Below are 22,849 nucleotides of genomic sequence, written 5' to 3' on the forward strand. Positions count from 1 at the left end.
AGCCCAAATCCCTGATCGGGTCCCCTAGACCTAACTGTAAAAATAATGAATAATAGTCACCTTTAAGTGCCCAGATACCATGTGATGTGCACAGGATAATAATGAGAGCTGGTTCTTATTTTTCCATCAGAGTTTTTTCAACTGAAAATGTGTTTTTGGAAATGTCAGTAGAGGAGGCTTCAGAACAAACTGATAAATCAAACAGCAATAAGTCACCAGGACCAGATGGGATTCACCCATCAATTCCAGAGGAACTCAAATATGAAATTGAAGAACTGCTAACTGTGGTGGTATGTGACCTATCCCTTAAATCAGCCTCTGTACCAAATGACTGGAGGATAGCTAATGTGATGCCAACTTTTTTTTTTAAATAAAAGGCTCCAGTGCGATCCCAGTAATTACAGGCTGGTAAGCCTGACTTCAGTACCAGATAAATTGGTTGAAACGATAGTAAAGAACAGAATTATCAGACACACAGATGAACATGGTTTATTGGGGGAAGAGTCAATACAACTTTTGCAAAGGGAAATCATGTCTCACTAATCTCTTAGAATTCTTTGAACATGTCAGGAAGTATGTGGACAAGGGTGATCCAGTAGATATACTATACTTGGATTTTCAGATAGCCTTCAACAAGGTCCCTCCCCAAGGGCTCTTAAGCAAAGTAAGCAGTCATGGGATAAGAGGAAAGGTCCTCTCATGGATCAGTAACTGGTTAAAAGACAGGAAACAAAGGATAGGAATAAGTGGTCAGTTTTCAGAATGGAGAGAGGTAAATAGTGGTGTCCCCTAGGGATCTGTACTGGGACCATTGCTGTATAACATATTAATAAATAATTGGGAAAATGGGGAAAACAAAGGTGGCAAAATTTGCAATGATACAAAATTAAGTCCATAACAGACTGTGAAGAGGTGCAAAGGGATCTCACAAAATTGGATGACTAGCAATAAAATAGCCGATGAAATTCAATGCTGATAAATGCAAAGTAATGCATATTGGAAAACATAATTCCAACTGAACATACAAAAGGATGGGGTCTAAATTAGCTGTTACCACGCAAGAAAGAGACCTTGGAGTCCTTGCGGGTAGTTCCCTGAAAACATCTGCTCAATGTGCAACGGCAGTCAGAAAAGCTAACCAAATGTTAGGAACCTTTGGGAAAGGAATAAGTCATATATATTTCATGGCATTACGATATTTACTAATATATAAATCCATGGTACGCTGACTCCTTGACTGTTGCATGGAGTTTTGGTCTTCCCATCTCAAAAAAGATTTATTAGAAATGGAAAAGGTACAGAGAGGGGCAACAAAAATGATTAAGGGTATGGAACAGGAGAGATTAAAAAAGAATGGTACTGTTCAGCATGGAAAAGAGACGACTATGGGGGGATATGATAGTGGTCTATAAAATCATGACTGGTGTGGAGAAAGTGAATAAGGGAGTATTATTTATCCTGTCCGTTAACACAAGGAGCCAGAGGTCACCCAATGAAATGAATGGGCAGCAGGTATAAAACAAACAAAAGGAAGAACTCCTTCACACAACGCACAGTCAACCTGTGGGATTCATTGCCAGGAGATGTTGTGAAGGCCAAAAGTATAACTGGGTTCAAAAAAGCATTGCATAATTTCGTGACAAATAAGTCAATAAGTCAATCTATTGGTGAAGATGGTCAGGGATGCAACCTCATGCTCTGGGTGTCCGTAAGTCTCTGACTGCCGGATTCCAGGTCTGGGTGAGAGGGGATGAATCACTTGATAATTGCATTGTTCTGTGTATTCCTTCTGAAGTACCTCACATTGGCCACTATCAGAGGAGATGGCCATTCTCATGTTCTTATGACCAAACAAATTTCTGTGGAAAAGTCCATTCTCAACCACAACAAAAACCTTTGGACATAACCAAAAATACAATAACCACAATTTTTTCCACCATTTTTTTTGGTGGGGTCGTGAAGGAGGGTTGCAGCTTTTCAACTTAAAACAAAAAAAAATTAAAAGAAAAATGTTGGGGGAGGGGATTCCCCCCCGCGTTTTATGAAAAAAAATTATGCAGGGGAACATCCCAACTGTGTCTGACAACGAACACAGAGCAGAGAAGAATTCGTAGTGGGTCCGAATCTATTCCCCCAAATAGATTGTTTGTTTGAAAACCCCTCAGCTGGTCCCAGATTACTCATCTCCACTAACAGCATCATTCATCAGTTGCCTTTATTTTGAAAATCTGAACCTCAGAAAGTTGCTGATGTTCCTTAAAAATACTACATTGAAAATGTAAAGTATCTAATTCTGTATTTGAAATTACTCAGATGTAGCCACGTTTTGTTAGAAGATGACAAATGCTGTAGAACTACATAATGAAAGCTGACAGATGACTAGGATTTATTCACAATTTCTACTCTGCATGCTTAGTGTTAGCACATCTGCAATGTGTTATATATAAAACCCAAAGCAAATTGTTTCTAAAATATTACAAGACAACAACACACAATAAAGTAGCAGTTTAAAATATGAGGGAAACATCTGGTTTCAATGTCTAATGCAGCATGTTTTAGGTATTGCTATTATAACTGTTTACTTGACCATTTTTCAGTCTGGTTCATCGTTTATTGTTAGTTCTTAACAAGAGGAGTACGGTACTGCGTGATTTTTATCTACCCACTGTTTTGTGTAAATAGCATCTACAGTAAATGCACTCTCTAAAAGCATTATAAATGTCTATTTACTGGAGGCAAATATTATGATTAAGTAGCTCTTACACCCATATTGAACCCAGGCCTTGTATACAAAATTCTCATTGCTATCAATGGGAACCTTTTGCAAAGACTAAGAGTCAGAAACCACCATTTCTGGTAATTATGCCAGTATATTATCCAGATCACAAATAATGTACTGGAATAATGCACTGAAATGGTGGTCAGTTCTTTGCAAATATTTCCCATCAATGTCAGTGAGAATTTTGCATATGTCTGGATGCTTAAACAATTATCTTAAGGGAGGCACTAAACAATGCAGCTGACAACAAACTGCAAATTCATATGAGAGTGATGATATAGGGTTTTTGTTTAAATAATTTTAAATGGTCTTGTCAGCAGTTAACAAAAGAACTTGACCCTGATTCAGAAAATCATCTCTGTTCAGGAAGGGCATTTAAACATGTGTATAACTTTAAATGTATCCGTAAGTCCCACTGAAGTCAATATGCTTAAAATTAAGCATGCACTTAAATGCTTTTCTTAAGATGGGAAGTTATTATTTATAATTATGAAAGAATCTGTTTTATTTAGAAATGGTGGGCCCGATTCTGATTTACGATAAGGTCCATTTATCCCACTCTGACAATATAAAGGGACCTTGAAGGTCTGCTGATGTCCCCTTTACGCTATAAAAGGACTGTTGTGTAAATAAGAATCAGGACCATTACATTCTGTTGATGGAAGAGTATTGTGTCTTGTAAGCTTTGGGTCAAATCCTGGGAGGTGCACAACACCTGCAACTACCTTAGGAGGATTAGTTTTTTGCAGTGGTGGTGTAGCTGTGTTGATCCCAGGGTACGAGAGAGAGACAGAAGGTGCGGTAATACCTTTCATTGGACAAACTTGTGTTAGTGGAAGGGACAAGCTTTTGATCTTCACAGAGCTCTTTGATCACTAGGATTAGTAACTTTTAGTAACTGGCCTTTTGTAAGGATGGATGCCACTGAATTCCAGGATCAGGGACAGAAGTATTGAAAGAGGATCTTTAGTTGCTGAGGATAGAGCTGCACCTAATAAAATGGCAAGGGAGTGTGTAACTAGAGAAGACTGGGCCTCTAATACTGACCTACATGATGAAAAACTAATGTTGAAGGGGAGAAAAATGATTGGAAGGCAATACTTATGGGTCCACATTGCACTAGGGATTTCTGCTGTAGGAGAGTAATGTTTGTGAACAGACTGTTTTTTCCAAAGAACATAGGTGGTGTTTGTACCCAAAGGGGCTCTAGGGATAACCACTCCAGTTGGGGTGAATAGCTGAGAATCAAACGGAGTTTTTTCTGGCTTGCAATAGATAATTAGGTTTTGTCTTCCAAGTTTTTCTCTCTACATCTCTACACTAATTTACTTGGTCACTTCAGCATAGCATTTAAGCATGCATGTAACTGGAAGCTGATTAAAGTCAAGTACATGTTTAAGTGATTATCTAAGTAGGATAGACTTAAGCATGTGCTTAATGTTACATATGTGCTTATATGCTTAATTGAATGGGGCTACTAAGTGATGATTTCTGGTGAGAGAAGCTTTCCCATCTTAGCCAAATTTGCTATGCACAGAATCTAAACTGTGTCGTTAAGCTACAGGGTTGACATAAAACATGTGGGGGAAACCAGCTGTAGTTCATCACCAGGCTAGACCCCTGAATCCTTTATTCTATGTGCAAGTTATACTGTCCCTATTCTCACTTGATTCTAGGGCAACACAACCTCATGCAGTGCCTACCTGTCTTTTGCAAGTGTCCTATGTTAAAGTACTTTGTTGCCCAAGCCTAGATAGCTGACAGAATCATAGCACAAGTAGCATGTCTGTAGGCTGTATAAAGATTCCCTCATGTCTGGAACTGTGATGATGATGGCCTTGACTTTGTTTTGTACCAGAGAAGAATAATACACAGGACAGATATGAACTATGAGACTCTATTTAGACACTAGATGTGAAGAAAGAGGCTCTGAGTGAGTACTGATAAGAAACTGAATAGAAGTTTTGAGAGCAATGACACTGCACGAGTAGAAAAAGTCCATTGTTCCTTTCTCACAGGCAAATATCACAGAGAGGAATCTCTGTCCTTGCATGAGAGGTTACATCATTACTTTGTACTGCAAAGGTCCAACTAAAGTTATGTGTCCTGAGAGAATGATTTTGAGATGTTTGTAGGAACTAAACTTGTTTAACTTAAACAAAAAATGTGAAGGGGATGTAACCAGTGATGAGCTGCCAAAATCTTAACAACGGGTTCCCTCCTCACCCCATGAGGTGGCGGTTGCCCACCCCCGCCCCCTGGGACTCCTGCCCCATCCCCTGTCCCCTGACTGCCCCAGAACCGGGCAGGAGGGTCTCGTGGGCCACCATAGTGGGTGCCCACCCCACCCCTAAGAGCCAGAGGCACCTGCCGGGGGGTGAGATGGGAAGTCCCGGAGATGCTTACCTGGGGCAGCTCCCAGGAAGCATCTGGCAGGTCCCTCTGGCTCCTAGGGGCGGGAGAGCATAGCTAGGGGGGGAGCAGGGGGAGCAGCCGCTACCCCCACTGATCACATCAAAAGTGGCGCCTTAGGCGCCGACTCCCTGGGTGCTCTGGGGCTGGAGCACCCACGGGGAAAATTGATGGGTGCAGAGCACCCACCAGCAGCTCCCGACCCCACGCCCGGCACCAGCTCACCTCACCTCCGCTCCGCCTCCTCCCCTGAATGCACCACCCCGCTCTGATTCTCTGCATCCCTCCCTCCCATCCCCCCGGGTTTCCCGCAAATCAGCTGTTCGGTGGGAAGCCTGGGAGGGCTGAGAAGCAGGCGGCGGCTTCCCGCTCAGGCCGAGGGTGGCGGAGGTAAGCTGGGGCAGGGAGCAGTTCCCCTGCATGCCCCCCCCCGGGTTACCTGCTGCAGCGCAGGTGGCCCTCCTTGTGCCCCCCCGCCCCAACTCACCTCCGCTCCGCCTCCCGGAGCCTGAGCGGGAAGCCGCCGCTTGCTTCTCAGCCCACCCTGGCTTCCTGCACGAACAGCTGATTTGCGGGAAGCCGGGGGGGTGGGGTGGAGAAACAGAGCGGGGCGGCGCGTTCAGGGGAGGAGGTGGGGGTGGGGCGGAGGTGAGCTGGGAACGGGGGTGGGATGGGGCGGGGAGCTGCTGGTAGGTGCTCTGCACCCACCAAATTTTCCTCTTGGGTGCTCCAGGGCTGGAGCACCTGTGGAGTCGGCGCCTAAGGCGCCACTTTTGGCCGGTTAGATTTAGAAGCCCTTTTAGAACCGGTTGTCCCTTGCAGAACAACCAGTTCTAAAAGGGCTTCTAAATTTAACAACCGGTTCTAGCGAACCGGCTCCAGCTCACCACTAGATGTAACTCAGTATAAATATCTGAAAGAGGAAAAAATACGGGAGGAAGAAATGTATTCATGCTAAAGCCCACCAATAAAATACAAAATGAAGGGCTAATGAAGGATGGTCCTGAGGTTAGGGCACTTGACTGGGACTGTGGGATCTGGGTTCAATTCCTGGCTCAGCAACAGACTTCCTGTGTGATCTTGGACAAGTCATTTAATCTCTCGGTACCTCAGTCCTCCACCCTTAAAAAGTGGATAATGCTTTATTTCTTCCCCACTGTCTGACTGGTCTATACAGGTTATAAGCTATTGGGGGACAGGGAGTGCCTCATCCTATGTATTTTGCACGGTGCCCACCCAATGGGGCCCTGAACTCTGCTGGAGCCTCTTGGCATTACTGTAATGACGATGAAGTAGTTGAAGTGTAATCTTGCTCCCTAATGTACGTAGTAATACGGTTTCCTTCCATAAACTTATATGATCTTTCCTCGATTAATGTCCAATAACTGGGTCAGAATTGTCCCATTGAGCAAACTCTTCCACTATCTAAGTTTACATCAAAATAGGAGCCTCATATCAGCCAGATGTAACCCTTTCTATGGCTAGTCTTTTATTAGTTGCTTTAACATTTCAAGAGAGGCAAGGCAGTACACACATTTCAATCAACATTCTATTAAGGGATTCTGCACTTCATTTTAATAATTCACTTTCCTGTATATTACTATATTAAGTAAAGGAAAAAGTGACCCATATCTCTGTATTTCATTAGCAAATGGACTGAGATATGTTTGTTTTTTTAGTGCTACAGTACTTCACAGATACCACGTATCTGTTGCTGTAGGCCAGAAACAGCAGAGCTGCCTCATCAGAAAACAACTAACCTTCACAACCTGGCTGATGTATGTAGTGATTAGTAAATATAGGGCCAGATCTTCATCTGGTGTAAATCAGGTTGGCCTCAATGGAGCTATGCCAGCTGGGGATCTGGCCCAGCAATATGAGCTTGAGGTCAGGCAAGATCAGATAAAAGCAAAATAATTCTTACGGTTATACCGTATCTGAACAAAATTAAATATCATCCCTGGCTGACCTTCTCAAAACTCATTATCTTGAAGAGTTGCCATGCTTACGTCATGCAAAGGAAGTAATTTAAAGTACAAAATAATGCAATGAGCAAAAGAACCATATCAAGATCCTTCCTGAGTCTGTTAAAAATTATTGTTTGGGGCAACAGGAAAAGGAGAAAGAGAGTGAAGAGAAAAACTAAACTATGGATGAATCATAAGAGACGACATTGCGAATGTTAATGTGGAGCTAAATAGGGGTGTGTGTGGGGGGGTGTCCCATCTGGGTCATTTGATTACATTCTCTTTAGCTGCAACATGGTCACTGTGTGGTTGATGCAAAGCTACTTAACTGTCGAAACTTATTCTCCCGCCCCACCCTGCCCCAGAATGTAGTCTCATTCATTCTGATCATTTAAAAAAATGGCTGAATGGATTGTTATAAAAAGGATCAAATAATTTCATTTCCTGCCGGAGACATTTCAACCCAAAAGATAATGACTCAATCCTGGGCTTTTTGCTGCATCTACATCTTCCAGTCTGTGGTGAGTTGGACACCAAGCTAGCCCCTCGCATAATTTTGGGCAACCTGAGGAGTGTTCTAATCTATGTCTAACCCAACATACCATTCCAACAGCCAGGCATAATTGGGACACTGAGGTGCGCAGGCCACACCTGGAACATCAGGTCTAGGAGATGGGCTAAGAGAGAGATGGCACAGGAGTTGCAATAGTGTCTTTACAGCCACCCAGGGATTCCCCAATATTATGGGTTTTCTCTGCTGGCTAGTTAAATTGATGCTGTGGTTGCTTTGCGCTGCTGGAGTCATGTACTGCAGCCATACTTGCACTGAGGACCTGGCACAACATCAAGACAGTTATATGTGACTGAAAATATCCATCATCTCAGCTATAGAGGCAAGCTTTTTCACTTAGATATGCACCTTCAACATAATTTTGATCACTATTTCTTATAAAAGGATTCTTCCCCTCTGGATATGATGAATCCTGAAGAGAAAATTGAAGAGGATGGGAAAAAATAAAGCTAAGCCAACATTCTATCTTTTCTTCAAGGAAACAAATACCTTTGTCTACATTTGAGGTATTGGGACGTTTAGACAGGTTGCAGCATGGTTGGTGGGAGGGGACATGATGCAGTCTCCAAAATCTGGTGACCACTGGCAAGCTAAAAGGAGGAAAGGAAAACACTGTGTTCTCTTCTACAGATGCAGCTTTGCCTCTGACCCTTCCATGTTGTGTCTTCTCTCTCCCTTTCTGCTGCTTCTACAATACTCTGATCCAAGGAAGTGATGGTTAAAGGTATGAAGAGCCATCTACCCTTGATCCCAAGGACCCTGCTACTCACAGTGCTTGGCCAGCCCCTCACCATGCTTTAGCATCACCTCTGTTGGCAAAGCACAGCATGAGAAGGAGGAAGAGCTGTTAAAGGAGGAAGTGTTCTCCATCCCTCTGACCCTCCAGTAAGTAGTAAGCTACACCCCACCCCACCTAGGAGAATCCACCTTTATACATCTCTCTCATGCGCGCACATGCATGTGCACGCTCCACAAGTTTGTTGTCTATTGCAACTGCAAAGGATTATGGGACTGACTGGGTTTGAGGGTCCCATGGGGAGTAAGTTTGAGAACATCCTAGCTGAAGTATTGGATAAACAGACCGAGGATGCTGATGCAGAGCTCTTAATGTTAATCATACTAAGAGTTTAAAAAAGTGTTCACGGTTATTTAAAAAGTGTTGTGGCCCCCTAAACAGTTGAAAACGAATAACCTTCCCACTCTTTAAATAAAGTCAGAATGTTTTTTTAAAAAAAACAAGTCTCACAAAACAATAGCAATAAAGTATATGATACATTCTGATGATTGATATCTATATTATTCATTTTTACTGCCTGTTTAGTCCTGTCTATTTTATGTGACATGGTGCATTAATACTGAAGTGCACAATAAATTAGTGTTGACTCTTCAAATAGCTTTCATAATTGTAAATATTTGCCTAATAGAACCAAATCTCACCAGTCAAGATGTGCTGATTAAAATTGTATTCTCCAAAAAGATGTTATGCCTGGTCTGATTTTTTGCCCTCTCGATTTAGCATATCCACTATGTATCACATTGAATGAACAGGTATTTCACCCTCAGCAGCCTATATTCTTTCTTATCCTAATAGTGTGGATGAAAAGGTCTTCTAACTTCTGAAATGCAGTTGCTTATCTCCGAGATACCTTACCATACTGCAAGAAGGGAGCCTCTCCGATGAATTGGGCTGTAGCCCATGGAAGCTTATGCTCAAATACATTTGTTAGTCTCTAAGTGCCACAAGTCCTCCTGTTCTTTCTCCAATTATGTTTCTGAGGACTTGAACGCATTCACTTTCCTGTTCCTATGTCTGTTGTGAATGCTTCTAGTCACCCTAGACAGGAATGAGACCATTTTGGCATACTCTCTCTCCCCCACATATAGATTTTTCTCTTTTGTAAACCTTTCTAGATGGGCATTCACGGAGGTTGGTTTCCACTGGTAAAATAGTACTCATCCTTCTGCTCTGCTGAAGCAGAAGGATATGGAAACATAAATTGTCCCTTAGCATCCATAACCGTGTGACCCTCCCCTTGCCACCACATGCACACTGACCAGTAAGATGGTGGCTGAAGGAAAATGGAGCTGGAGAAAACCAAGAGGTCCTGGAATTTCACAAGGCCCAGATCTGATAAACTGCAAACATGGCACTAATCTCTATAGCCAACTATGCTATATATATATATATATATATAAATTCTTGTTGCCAAAGGCTTGTGCAGAAGTATTCCATTCTTTATTAATGCATGGAATAATTTCCAATACTATAAAAATTTAGACAGAGGGGGATCAAACTACAAAATTCCAGCGTCCACCAAATGTATTCAATATCTATCTTAATGATTAGTCCGGAGTCTTATACTGAAACTATCTGGATGTACTAGTCTTAAAAATATTTAGGAAATGAATGGGACCATTTCTTTTGCAGCTAGTGATTTCTGCTATTTAAATAGAGCAGAATAGATTTATTAGGTTCATTGTATAACAAAGTATGAAAAAACCTAATCGTACACTGTAGGTACAACATATTGGTGGTGGAGATGTTACATGAGACAATAGCAATGTTAACTATAATAAAAGGTCTTAATGTGATGATGAAGTATAATAGGTTTTAAATATGTGATCACAAAGGAGGAACAAGACAGTATAATTGTTACAAGCATGTTTGAACAGTAACATGAAGTTTGACGTAGATTATGGTAGAAGGTAACATATTATTATTCATCAAGACATCCCCATATTTTTGATTTATGGAATATAATTCAGAGTTTCTATTTTTATTTGTAGTCTTAAGTGTGAATTTTTAATACTTGTGACAGGTGCTGTATGCACAGTGCTGGATGATGAACAGCACTCTACTATGGCAGAGTTGTTGCAACTACAGAAATCCATTGCCAGAAAAAAATCATGTGTGTGTGGGGGGGGGGGGGCAAGACACCTCCCCCAAAATCAGGAGAAAAGGTAAAAAGTGAAAATTTCTGTTGGAAGGATTTCCTGAAAAATTTCACTGAGAGAATCCAAACAGAATTTTTTGGCTTGCTGCCAGCCTTCATGGAAAACTCTTAAGCAGGAAGGGCCATTGATGAGCTTTGCAGGCAAGCACCCAGGGAGTCATTATTTTGATTTTTTTCCATTGGAAAATTGAAACTTTTGTAGCAAGATCTCAGTTTTCCCATGGAAAATTTTGATTTTTGCGAGAATGGCATTTTCCATTGGAAAATGTTGGCAGAAAATTCCAGACCAGCTATCGTTTGTGACACCATCATTACTGCTGGGTTCTATTTGCACTTAAAGCAGGAGTTCAACCTCTAGATTTTGTATGAAAAACCCTGTTATTTGCCTCAAAATTTCAGCACAATTTCTGAGGAAAGCTTGAATTTTCAGACGATTTTCATGTAAATTTGCTAACTGATTTGAGTTATAATCGGTCTTCCAGCGTCTGCTTTCCTACAAGGGAGGGAGTGATTCCACCCCCTCACCTCAGAATGTGCAGAAAAGATGGGAGAGGAAGTTTGAGCTGTTTGTGGTGGTGGTGAACTAGAGCAGTGGTGTGCAGACTTTGGGGTGCACCCCGCTAGAGGGACAGGGAGAAACGCTCGGGGGGGGAGTGGCAAAGCTAGGCAGCTCGGGCCAGCCCCAGTGGCAGGGATGAGGGAGGGAGTGCCACCTCCATCCCCCTCACTCACCTCAGCGGGCCACCCAGCCTGTGGGTCAGTGCTGATTTCTGCTCCCGGCAGCCTCCGCCCCCAGAGACCGTCGCATGTGCCTTTTCCCACCCTGAAAATGCAAAGGGGGAAAGGGCAGAGGGGTGGGTATTGGCCCTGCCCTAGCGGTGTAGCCTGGCTGCAAGGCAAAAGCAGCCTGCTGCTGAGGAAGGCTTGGTTGCGCAGTAATGGAGTGGGGGCAGGGATGGACTGATTCTGTTAATGGTAAGGGTGGGGGAGTTGCAACTGGAAAAGTTTGTGCACCATTGACTTAGAGGACAGGAGTGATTAAGGGCCGGCATCCCTACATAGAAGTGTTTGGGTATTGTTGGTGAGACATGGGCGTGTACTACTAGATGTCATAACATTTTATTCCTTTGCTTCTGGGTTTTGTGAGACACGTTCTGTATAGACCATTCTCAATTGACACATAGTGTTTTAGTTATGTATATTAATATCCACATAACAGTGCAGGCCATGGCATGCAAACTTCTCTGCACTTTCCCACAATTTTCCTCACTCCTGACCAGGAAAAAATGGTATGTTGTGGTGAATGAAGACTAGCTTTGTCCATTCTAGTGCTTCTGCTATGACTGCCAACAAGGGTGCTAGCTGGTGATGTTGGTGATTGTGAGATATGGACATATATCGAGCTATGGACTATAGCCCTACCTGAAACAATAAATTCATCTAACAGAAAATAGCAAACAGCTTGGACCACTTTGGATCAAGCATCTGGGCTGTATTAATAACTACAGATTTAGGCACCAATTCTACAGTGAAGTCTGTGTAGTTGAACGGATGGACCCACAGACATCTCACTGGAGGATCAGGGCCTCTCTGTGTAATAAAATATGAAATTAGGAGAGCACAAATTGTGAAAAATCTACTCATCCATCTACATTTTCTGGTCTTCCAGATTGAGTGCTTTCATTATCCTTTCTCAAATAAAGAACATCTAATTGTACCCTCAGCATAAGTGCATGGGAAAGCTGACTTGCCTCTGGTAAAAATTCAGTTTAGTCACAGTAAAGACCATCTTCTCTCTTACTTCATCTGAAAATCCAAGGGAACACAGCAGACACAAGAAAGGAGTCTCATTTGTTGCTATAATGATACAACGTGCTCTGCATGGATTTTTCAGAAGATTCAGTACACCTGTCGTATCACTAGCCGCCTTCTTGGTTAGCAGACGTATTGATGTAACATAATTAATTGCACACTCATTCACACTTTAACCACTTTTCATGCAACATCTGTGTTTCAGGACACTATAAATGTTAAGATTCAAATCCAGAAGGGAGGAAACAATCACCCCCAAAATATCATGAATGGGATAATGATTAAAAACAGGGCAGTCACTGAATTATCAAAGACCATGTTCAGAAATAAATGTTTTACTTACATGCATACCTTTGCAAAAATTCATTATGATCCTATTTAGCGGTTAGAATTTTACTATAGTGTTGTTGTTTTTTTATGTTTTAAATTTATTCACCCAAGAATGGGAGGTGTGTACTCCCAGTGCACTAATTTGGTAGCACATTCATTTATTTGGATTTATATGTACAAGCCAAGATTTTAAAAAATAACTTGGGATTTTGAGTGCCAAACTTGGGACACCTTGAACAGGCCTTATTTTTCAAAGGTTGAGCAGCACCTAGGGCCTTTGAAAACCAGGTCTCCATGTTGTCTACAGCTGGGCACCCAAAATCACTATTTGCTTTTGAAAAATCTTGGCCACAGACTAAAAAAGCAACTAGCTATGTGCTCTAGGTTTGATATAATTAAAAACTATGCATTTTAGTTATGTTGGAAGAATAATAATTATAAAATGAAGCAGAATCATTCAATATAATTGAAACCGGCAAATCAAAAGCTGAAATCACCCTCCCTTTTCAACAATTCAGTGCCCTCACGGTGTTAGCATGTGTGTCCGCTCTCTCTGAACAAGTACAGATTAATATTTTATAGCATAAGACAGGGCAAGTATGTCATAGGAATTTATTCCTCCAATGACACACTCGTTTCTCCCAAGCAAAGGTATATCATTGAAAGACAATGAGACACCGATAGCTAGAGTCCATCAGCAACCTAACAAAGTGATAGACCAAGATACAGGTTTAATACCATAAACACAGCTGTCAGTGAAATCTGTTTTGGAGCCAAATGCCACAGCTGCAAGATAATTTTCCATAGCTTGGCATGAGGGTGCTAAACTGTTATTTAAAGGAGGGAAAGGGCTGATCAGTGTTGTAGGTGAAAATAATTGTATCAATGCAAATAGTTAGTATTGAACATGACAGAGATAGGATGTTAAATACCCCTAGCCTACTGTAGCATATTGGTTAACACTGGAAACAATTTGTCACATATCTATCTTGCAGCAAGCTGTGTCCGTGTCCCCCACCATTCATTAACTAGCTAAAATTCCTTTTACAGCTTCAGCACTTTTAATACAAATATAATTACTGCTTATGTCATTTTGGACAGATGGAATGGTAGCCAGATTTATCATATGAGAGATATTCATTAGCTCTCAAAAGAAAACTCAGTTTTCACAATTCATTATATTATAATACAGTGCTTATTTATGAATAGTCATTTCAAGTGTTGAGGCTGATATATTTTAAGTTTTCCTTTGCTCTTGGCTTTGCTTGACCTGGTGAAGAGCTATGAATAGCCCAAGACATGATTTACTCCATGCTGAGAAGGACTTTTTGCAAAATGCTTTTGTTGTGAATCATGTACCTTGCAGCATGATGCATCACACAACATGACATGGTTTAAGTGAAACAACTGTGTGATTTGGGTATTGTAAAATCCCTATGCATAGTTAACAGCTCAGAAATCGAAACTTAATAGTATGATTTATCATTAGGCATATTTGGTATTTCCCCATTCGGGTGTTTTTAAGACTCCTGTCTAGGAAGAGTACAGATTTATCAACAAGCAGCTTCACTGTCTCTGACCAGATTTCCAGTAAGAGCTCCAACTGTCCTTACTACTACTCACGTTTTCTGATGATGGTTCATTTGATACCAGTAAAATGAGTAACATTTTTAGGGATCTGTTAAGCCAGACTTTCTTCTTGGGTACTTCAGTGTGCCAATGTAATTAAAAGGAGTATTTGGCCCCTCTTCTCTCTGAGCCTGATCCAAAGCTGATTGAAATTAATGGGACAATTCCCATTGACTCCAATGGACTTTGGATCAGTCATTCCATGCATATGTTTAATGAATTCCATCAGCATTCAATGCATCAATAAAAAGACATGGCTCTCAAACCTGCTGCAAGTCAAATATATTATATTATTTATTCCATGCACTTCTTAATAGTATTCTCCTTAAATTCATTCTCTTGTCCCAATAGGTCTTTCCTTGCACAATGGGCATTTTATGAAGACATGTACTTATGAGAAGGCAGTGTTGCCTAGTGGATAGGGCACTGGATTGGGACTCATAAGATCTGCTTCAATTCCTGGTTTTGTCACTGGCCTGCTGGGTGACCCTTGGACAAGTCACTTCTCACTGTTCCTCAGTTTCCCCATCTAAAATGGGGATGATGATACTTACCACCTTTTGTAAAGGGCTTTGAAATCTCCTGATGAAAGATTTATTATTAGAGCAAGTCTAACAAGGCTATATATAACAAGCAGTGTAACTCAGTTAACATTGTGCACTGCAAATATAGTTTAATGTCATCATGGAATATTACTAATCAAATTCACTATGGTCAACCCTTCTTTCTCTCTTCCTCCCTCAGAATACTTCAAAATTTCAACCACAGTAGCTTTCTCTTGTTGATGGGGTTATTTTTGCTTCCTTCTTATCCAACTCCTCCCTGTCCTTTGACACCTACTTACAATAGACCACGTAGCTAATATGTCAGTATACATCTAAAATATATTTTTAAATCATTCACCATCTTTCGGCTTAGACCTTCATAGAGCCAGCTGGTGTCTTTTATTGGTACTGGATTGTCTGTCTTAGACTGTAACCCCCATGGGATAGCAGGAGACATGCCTGTCTCTGTATTTTGCAGGGTTGCACAAATCTTTGGTGGTCAATAAATAATAAATGGCCATCAGCAAGACTAATATTTAGGAGTTTGTTTTTGACAGATCAGCTTCTCATTTATGCCAGTCTATATCAGTGAGCTGTAAAGAATATAAGAAAAGGCAGGTAACCTCCTAAAACTATAACAGAACATGATGAAAAGTCGTTTGATCTAGAGCTAGAAAACAGTGCAAAATACCAGGCATCTTAATTCAGTATTTGCCCTGTGGTGCTAATCAGAACTAGGATAAATAATTCCTGACCTGGTATCAACAAGTGTCACAAATGGCTATATTTCATTGCCTAGATTATTAATAACCTCTCTTTCCACTAGGAACCAAAGTGTACATGAGAGGCATGGTGTCAGCAAAATAGGCTAGTTAATGAACCAGATAAATCAGCAATATCACTATAGTAGCTTGCATTGCATTCTCTAGCTAGTGCAATGTAGTGTGCTATTCTTTGCATGCTGTGTCATACCAATTCATTGTGATCATTGAAAGCATTAACTGTACTGTCACCAGATTACACGTGTGCATGTTTTTGTTCTTCTAGCTCAGCAGAATGTGTGTTTCATCACCAGGGGATGCTTAAAGACAGGATACTTGAAATCAGTGCGCAAGAGTGAGAGTGTGTCACCAGTGATGTAACAAAGCACATAAATTTCAACATGTAATTTATTTGAATGCAACCTTTCTCTGTTCATTGGCAGTGCACAGATCACAAAATTCTCAGATGTATCCATTATTCCATATAATGAACACCTTTCGTCAATGAATCATCCTAGTCTTCTGATCATGCATTCTGAATATATTAACTAGAGCTGGTCATAATATTTTAAATAAAACTTTCTCATTCAATTTTTCATCCTTTAAAAAAAAAACAGAAATTTAAAAAAAATCCCCAAATTTTCTATAATTCCCGAAAACGAAAATTTTCCTGGTTTTGGTTTTCAGTTTTTCTTTTATTTCCCCCTTTTTCAGGGGCACAGAAAGGAGGATGAAAAAAAGGGAAACACATTTTTTAAAAAACTTTGGGGGGGGATATGTTTAATCAGTGATAAATTGTTCCTTTTCAAAACTGGCAGAACAGAAATGATTTTGAAATGTTTCATGAAAACTCTTTACTGTTTTTTCTACCAGTTCTACCCCGACTCTGCTCATGTGCAGGGCATCTCTTGCATCCAGGCCAGCTGGCTCCATTCCACAATCCTCACTTGGTTCCACTCACATTCTGTGACAAATGTCTCTGTTCCATTCTCTGAAATAGGCTCCTCATTGGGAGACATTCCACAGCCACTCAACTGAGTCCACTTACAGAGGGTGCTTGATATTTTAGATCCCCACCTCTCAATAAAAAACCACTTGTAGATCACCCTGTTACCAGCATTCGTTGCTGACTGCAGATCAGGAGCAGTCGCAATATGAATCTAGTGCAAAGTGTTACTGTAACTATAAAGTTTCTATTTTAATTACAAATTTCATATTACCACAGATTTTACATTTGTGCAATATCATAGAATAAACAAACCCAATTTTTTAATTTCCCCCCTCATAAGGTCACACTTTCCACATTTTAATAATTTTTGTTCCTCTTCTCTGAGCTTTCTCCAATTTGTCCGCATCTTTCCTGAAATGTGGCACCAAGAACTGGACACAGTACTCCAGTTGAGGCCTAATTAGCGCAGAGTAGAGCGGAAGAATTACTTCTTGTGTCTTGCTTACAACACTCCTACTAATACCTCCCAGTATGATGTTTGCTTTTTTTGCAACAATGTTACACTGTTGACTCATGTTTAGCTTATGATCCACTATGACCCCTTCTGCAGTACTCCTCCCTAGGCAGTCATTTCCCATTTTGTATGTGTGCAGCTAATTGTTCCTTCCTAAGTGGAGTATTTTGCATTTGTTCTTATTGAACTTCATCCTATTTACTTCAGACCATTTATCCAGATCATTTTTAATTTTAATCCTATCGTCTGAAGTAGTTGCAACCTCTCCCAGCTTGGAATCATCTGCAAACTCTATAAATGCACTCTCTCTGCCATTATCTAAATCATGGATGAAGATATTGAACAGAATCGGATCCAGAACTGATCCTTTCAGGACCCCACTCAAAATGCCCTTTCAGCTTGACTGTGAACCACTGATATCTACTCTAGGAACGATTTTCCAACCAGTTATGCACCCACCTTATAGTAGTTCCATCTAGATTGTATGTATTTCCCTAGTTTGTTTATGAGAAGGTCATGCGAGACCGGATCAAAAGCCTTACTAAAGTCAAGATATACCACATCTACTACTTCCCAACCATCCACAAGGCTTGTTACCCTGCCAGAGAAGGCTAATGGGTTGGTTGGACATGATTTGTTCTTGACAAATCCTTGGTGACTGTTACTTATCACCTTATCTTCTAGGTGTTTGCAAATTGATTGTTTAATTATTTGCTCCATTATCTTTCAAGGTACTGAAGTTAAATTGACTGGTCTGTAGTTCCCTGGGTTGTCCTTATTTCCTTTTTTTTTAATAGATGGACACTATATTTGTCCTTTTCCCAGTCCTCTGGAATCTCTCCTGTCTTCCATGACTTTTCAAAGATAATTATTAATGGCTCAGATATCTCCTCAGCCAGCTCCTTGAGTATTGTAGGGTGTATTTCATCAGGCCCTGGTGACTTGAGGACATCTAACTTCTCTAAGTAATTTTTAACTTGTTTATTCCCTATTTGAGCCTCTGATCCTACTTGCCATTTTCACTGGCATTAACTATGGTAGATGGCCAATTGCTACTAACGTTTTTGGTGAAAACCGAAACAAAACAGTCATTGAGCATTTCTGCCATTTCCACATTTTCTGTTGTTTTCCCCCCCTCATTGAGTAACAGACCTACCCTGTCCTTGGTCTTCCTCTTGCTTCTAATATATCTGTAGAATGTTTTCTTTTGTTACCCTTTATCTCTCTAGCTAGTTTAATCTTCTTTTGTGCCTTGGCCTTTCTAATTTTGTCCCTACATACTTGTGTTCTTTGTTTATATTCATTCTTTGTAATTTGAATGAATTTCCATTTTTTGTAGGACTCTTTTTTTGAGTTTCAGATAATTGAAGATCTCCTGACTTAGCCAAGGTGGATCACTTGCCATACTTTCTGTCTTTCCTACACAGTGGGATAGTTTGCTTTTGTGCCCTTAATAATGTCTCTTTGAAAAACTGCCAAGTTTCTTGAGCTGTTTTTCCTTTTAGATTTGTTTCTCATGGGATCTTACTTACCAACTCCCTGAGTTTGCTAACATCTGTTTTCTTGAAATCCATTATCTTTATTGTGCTGTTTTCCCTCCTACCATTCCTTAGAATCATGAACTCTATGGACACTTTCATCCAAGCTGCCTTCCACTTTTAAATATCAACCAGTTCCTCCCTGTTTGCCAAAATCAAATCTAGAACAGCCTGTCCCCTAGTAGCTTTCTCCACCTTCTGAAATAATAAATTATCTCCAGTGCCTTCCAAGAACTTGTTGGATAATCTGTGCCCTGCTGTGTTATTTTCCTAACAGATGTCTGGGTAGTTGAAGTCCCTCCTCACCACCAAGTCCTGTGCTTTGGATGATTTTGTTAGTTGTTTAAAAAAGGCCTCATCCACCTCTTCTTCCTGGTTAGGTGGTCTGTAGTAGACCGCTACCATGATGTCATCTTTGTTTTTTACCCTGTTTATCCTTACCCAGAGACTTTCAACAAGTCTGTCTCCTATTTCCAGCTCAATCTCAGTCCAAGTGTATATATTTTTAATATATAAGGCAACACCTCCTCTCTTTTTTCCCTGCCTGTCCTTCCTGAGCAAACTGTATGCTTCTATACCAATATTCCAGTCATGCATATTCCACCAAATCTGTGACACCAACTGCCATAGTTGTGTTTTATTAACTATAATTTCAAGTTCTTCCTGCTTATTCCCCATACTTCTCACGTTAGTATACAGACATCTAAGATACTGATTTGATTTCCGCTCTGTGTTCTCTCTTGTCTTTCCTTTATCCCTGCTATAACACCCCATGCTCCCCGCAGATTCCGACCCTTCTCCCAGGTCTCCATGTTTTTGACTTACCTGTGGGCTTTTGTCACTTGCCCCCATTGAACCGAGTTTAAAAGCCTCCTCACTAGGTTAGCCAGTCTTTTATCCAGATACCCTCTTCCCCTTCCTCGATAGGTTGCCACCATCTCTGCTTAGCAGTTCTCCTTCCTGGAACAGCATCCCTGTGGTCAAGGAAGCTGAAGCCCTCCTGGCAACATCATCCTTGTAGCCAGGCATTCCCTCCAGGATGCATCTGTGTCTACCTGGGCCCCTATACTTGACCAGAAGGATTGAAGAGACCATCACCTGTGCCCCCAATTCCTTCACCCTTACTCCCAGAGTCCTGCAGTCACTTCTGATCTGCTCAGGGTCATATCTCACAATATCATTAGTGCCCTGACATGAATGAGAAGTATTGGGTAGTAGTTTTTACATTGTATTTACATCATCTCCTAATCCCAAACTCCTAGGATCATGTGGATTCTAGAAAATCATGAAAGGGAATTCCAGCACGTTAGGAATCTTAAGGGTCAAATAAAGTGAAGAATGCCTTCCCTATGGGGAAAGGAGAAATAGATTTAAAAGGAAATACAGTTCTGCTTACCATTAGTTTACTTTGTTTGTCATTTTTTCTTACACAGTATTTCAGTGGGAAAGCTTTCCCAGGTGAGGTATCTGTGATAAGTTTATGCTCATGATTAGGTGTAATAAGTGTTTTCTTTTCCTGGTAGATATATTTCTGCTTTGTATGTAACTGGTTGAATATCTAGTGTATGTAATAAAGGAAAGCAGATAGATGTGGTGCATTCATCCTGATGACAGAGGCAAAATGTAAGATTTAAATTCTTGGGGCAGGCCACCCAGTTTGTACCTATTGCCGTCCAGTGCAGCAGACTAGAAATTTTGTGGCAGTCTCAGGTCTGTTTTTTTAAGTGGATTTTTTTTAAAAAAAACCCAATGTCTTACAGTGATGGACTCAAGGAGCTCCATCTATTTGGCTTAAAAAAGAAAAGATTCGGGGGTGACTTGATCAGTCTCTAAGTACATACATGGGGAACCAATATTTGATAATGGGATCTTTAAACTAGCTGACAAAGGTACAACAAGATCCAATGAGTGGAAGTTGAGCTAGACCAGCGGTTCTCAAGCTGTGGGTCGCAACCCCATTTTAATGGAGTCAGCAGGGCTGGCTTACACTTGCTGGGGCCCGTGGGCAGAGCCGAAGCCTGAGCCCCACTGCCCGAGGGTTTCAGCCCTGGGCAGAGGGGCTCTGGTTACACACCCCCTGCTGGAGCTGAAGCCCTAGGGCTTGGGCTTTGGCATCACTGCCTGGGGCAGTGGGGCTTGGGCTTTGGCTTCCCCCGCCCCCCTCCACCTAGGGGCAGCAGGGCTCGGGCTTTGGCTCAGACTTCAGTCCCCCAGCTCCTGGAGTCGTGTAGTAATTTTTCTGGTCAGTGCAATGAAGTCTGGGAACCCCTGAGCTAGACAAATAAAGTCTTGAGATAAGGCATACACTGTTAACAGAGAATGTAATTAACCATTGGAGCAATCTACCAAGGGTCATTAAGGAGTCTTGATCACTAGCAATTTTTAAATAAGATTGGAACTTCTGTAAAAGGTGCTCTAGTTCAAAAAGAATTATTTTGAGGAAATTCTTTTGTGTTGTACAGGAGGTCAGACCAAATACTCACAATGGTTGCTTCTGGAATCTAGCAATCTACTCATATAGGGCATGACCCAAAGCCTGTTGAAGCTAATTGAAAGGAATGATGTACATGGAACACCACTGGTTTAAATGCAGGTAAGCTATTATACAACAATCACATAGACACTATCAGTTGCAGGAACATGGCCTTAAAATTGAAAAGGAATAATACAATCAGTGCAGTTTTCCTTGTGTTACTTATTTTGTTGTTTAAATAAACTTTATCTGCCTCCAGATTTGTAGGGTGCCCCCCCCACACACACATTTTGGTTCAGCCTCCTACCTTATTTTCTAAAAGAATTTATTTGACCCAAGCTATCAAAGGGAGGGTATGAGCAAGTCTATGTGTATATGAAGAGGGTAGGTAAGTCAGTCAGGTACAGTGCATCTACCATCAGGGTGCATGTTCCAAGAGAAGCCAATGCAACTACTCAAAACACAGAAAGTTAAGCATGTACATAAGTCTTTGCAAGATGGGGGCCTAATAGGTTCTGTTCATCCCATGCATACAAATAACCCTTTTGGAATTTCATGCTACTTAGAAGTAAGCTGAACCAAAACACCAATTCTGAACACCCACCCACACTGGGAACATTTAGAGGAGGATCCATGTCTTTGGCATGGCCTCTGTCATTTAACTGAGTGAAAACCTCCATTTTTTTAATATTACTGAAACTACCATGGAATTTCAAGTCTGCTGCACTGAAGTGCCATAGAAACCAGGGAGCCTTGCCCCAGACTCTGAGTCCAGCATGCAACTCAGGGTACGCAAGGCCTTGTGAGACCCCAATTCAGCAAGGTACTTATGCAGATGCTTATTGCAAGCACCTGAGTTGTCCCACTGATTTTTAATAAGCCTTCTCACATGCTTCAAGTTAAGTTCATTTGCTGAATTGGGGCTGGAGGTACATTTCATACAGTGTGCAAATACTTCAGATCCATGTAAATTGAACCTTTGTCATATGCATTTATTTCACTGCTATAGAGGATTGATCCTGCTACCCCTGAAGTCAATGTTAAAACTTCCATTAACTTTGATGGTGCAGGATCAAGTCCTTAATAAATAGATGTGGTAAAGTAGTGGAGTGTGCATGGGCCTTTTGACAGGCGTGGGTACTATTCCCATTACTGCAAGTTATCTACATACATCAAAAGGAAGCTAAATCCTACTCTCCATTTACACTTGTAACTTGCCCACACACCTACTTTTTTGTTATTGATAGCAAAATCTATAGTTTTTCATTGGGAAGTATAGTTAGGTAGCATAAATCATGGTCTCTATTATATGCTACAGATAGCATGATTACTAATATGCAAATATGAAGGCAAAGAAATAGGTAGCCATTAAAAACAGTATTAAGTGAAAATATCTCTGATTTATAAACAGGGAAATGGAAAATGTGTTAACACTATGCAGGGCTGCTTAGCATGCTGTTTTGGTAAACAATAAGATATCTCCATGAACGGTCTTTCTGCTAGCTTATTATGCCTTCTTTTTACGCATTAACATTTGATTTGATACAATAAATTACTACTTGGTTGGAGACACTTGTTTTGAAAAATAACCGGGCTAGGTAACATTTTCTTGGTT

General features: G+C 41.0%; 1 protein-coding gene across 4 annotated transcripts in view; it reads left to right on the forward strand.

Annotated features, from left to right (window-relative positions):
• SHISAL1 (shisa like 1) overlaps nucleotides 1–22,849 on the forward strand; it is a 313,432-nt gene that overhangs the window by 73,565 nt on the left and 217,018 nt on the right. Inside the window, exon 2 of one of the 4 annotated variants that reach the window (XM_084643259.1) lies at nucleotides 8,360–8,614. The exons of 2 other annotated variants lie outside the window; for them this stretch is intronic. The gene's annotated coding sequence lies outside the window, so the exon portion shown is untranslated. The remainder of the gene's footprint in view (nucleotides 1–8,359; nucleotides 8,615–22,849) is intronic. One more of the 4 variants, XM_084643261.1, reaches the window with a different exon arrangement.

Source organism: Lepidochelys olivacea (assembly GCF_965140295.1).
Source record: "Lepidochelys olivacea isolate rLepOli2 genome assembly, chromosome: 1".
Classification (NCBI taxonomy): domain Eukaryota; kingdom Metazoa; phylum Chordata; order Testudines; family Cheloniidae; genus Lepidochelys; species Lepidochelys olivacea.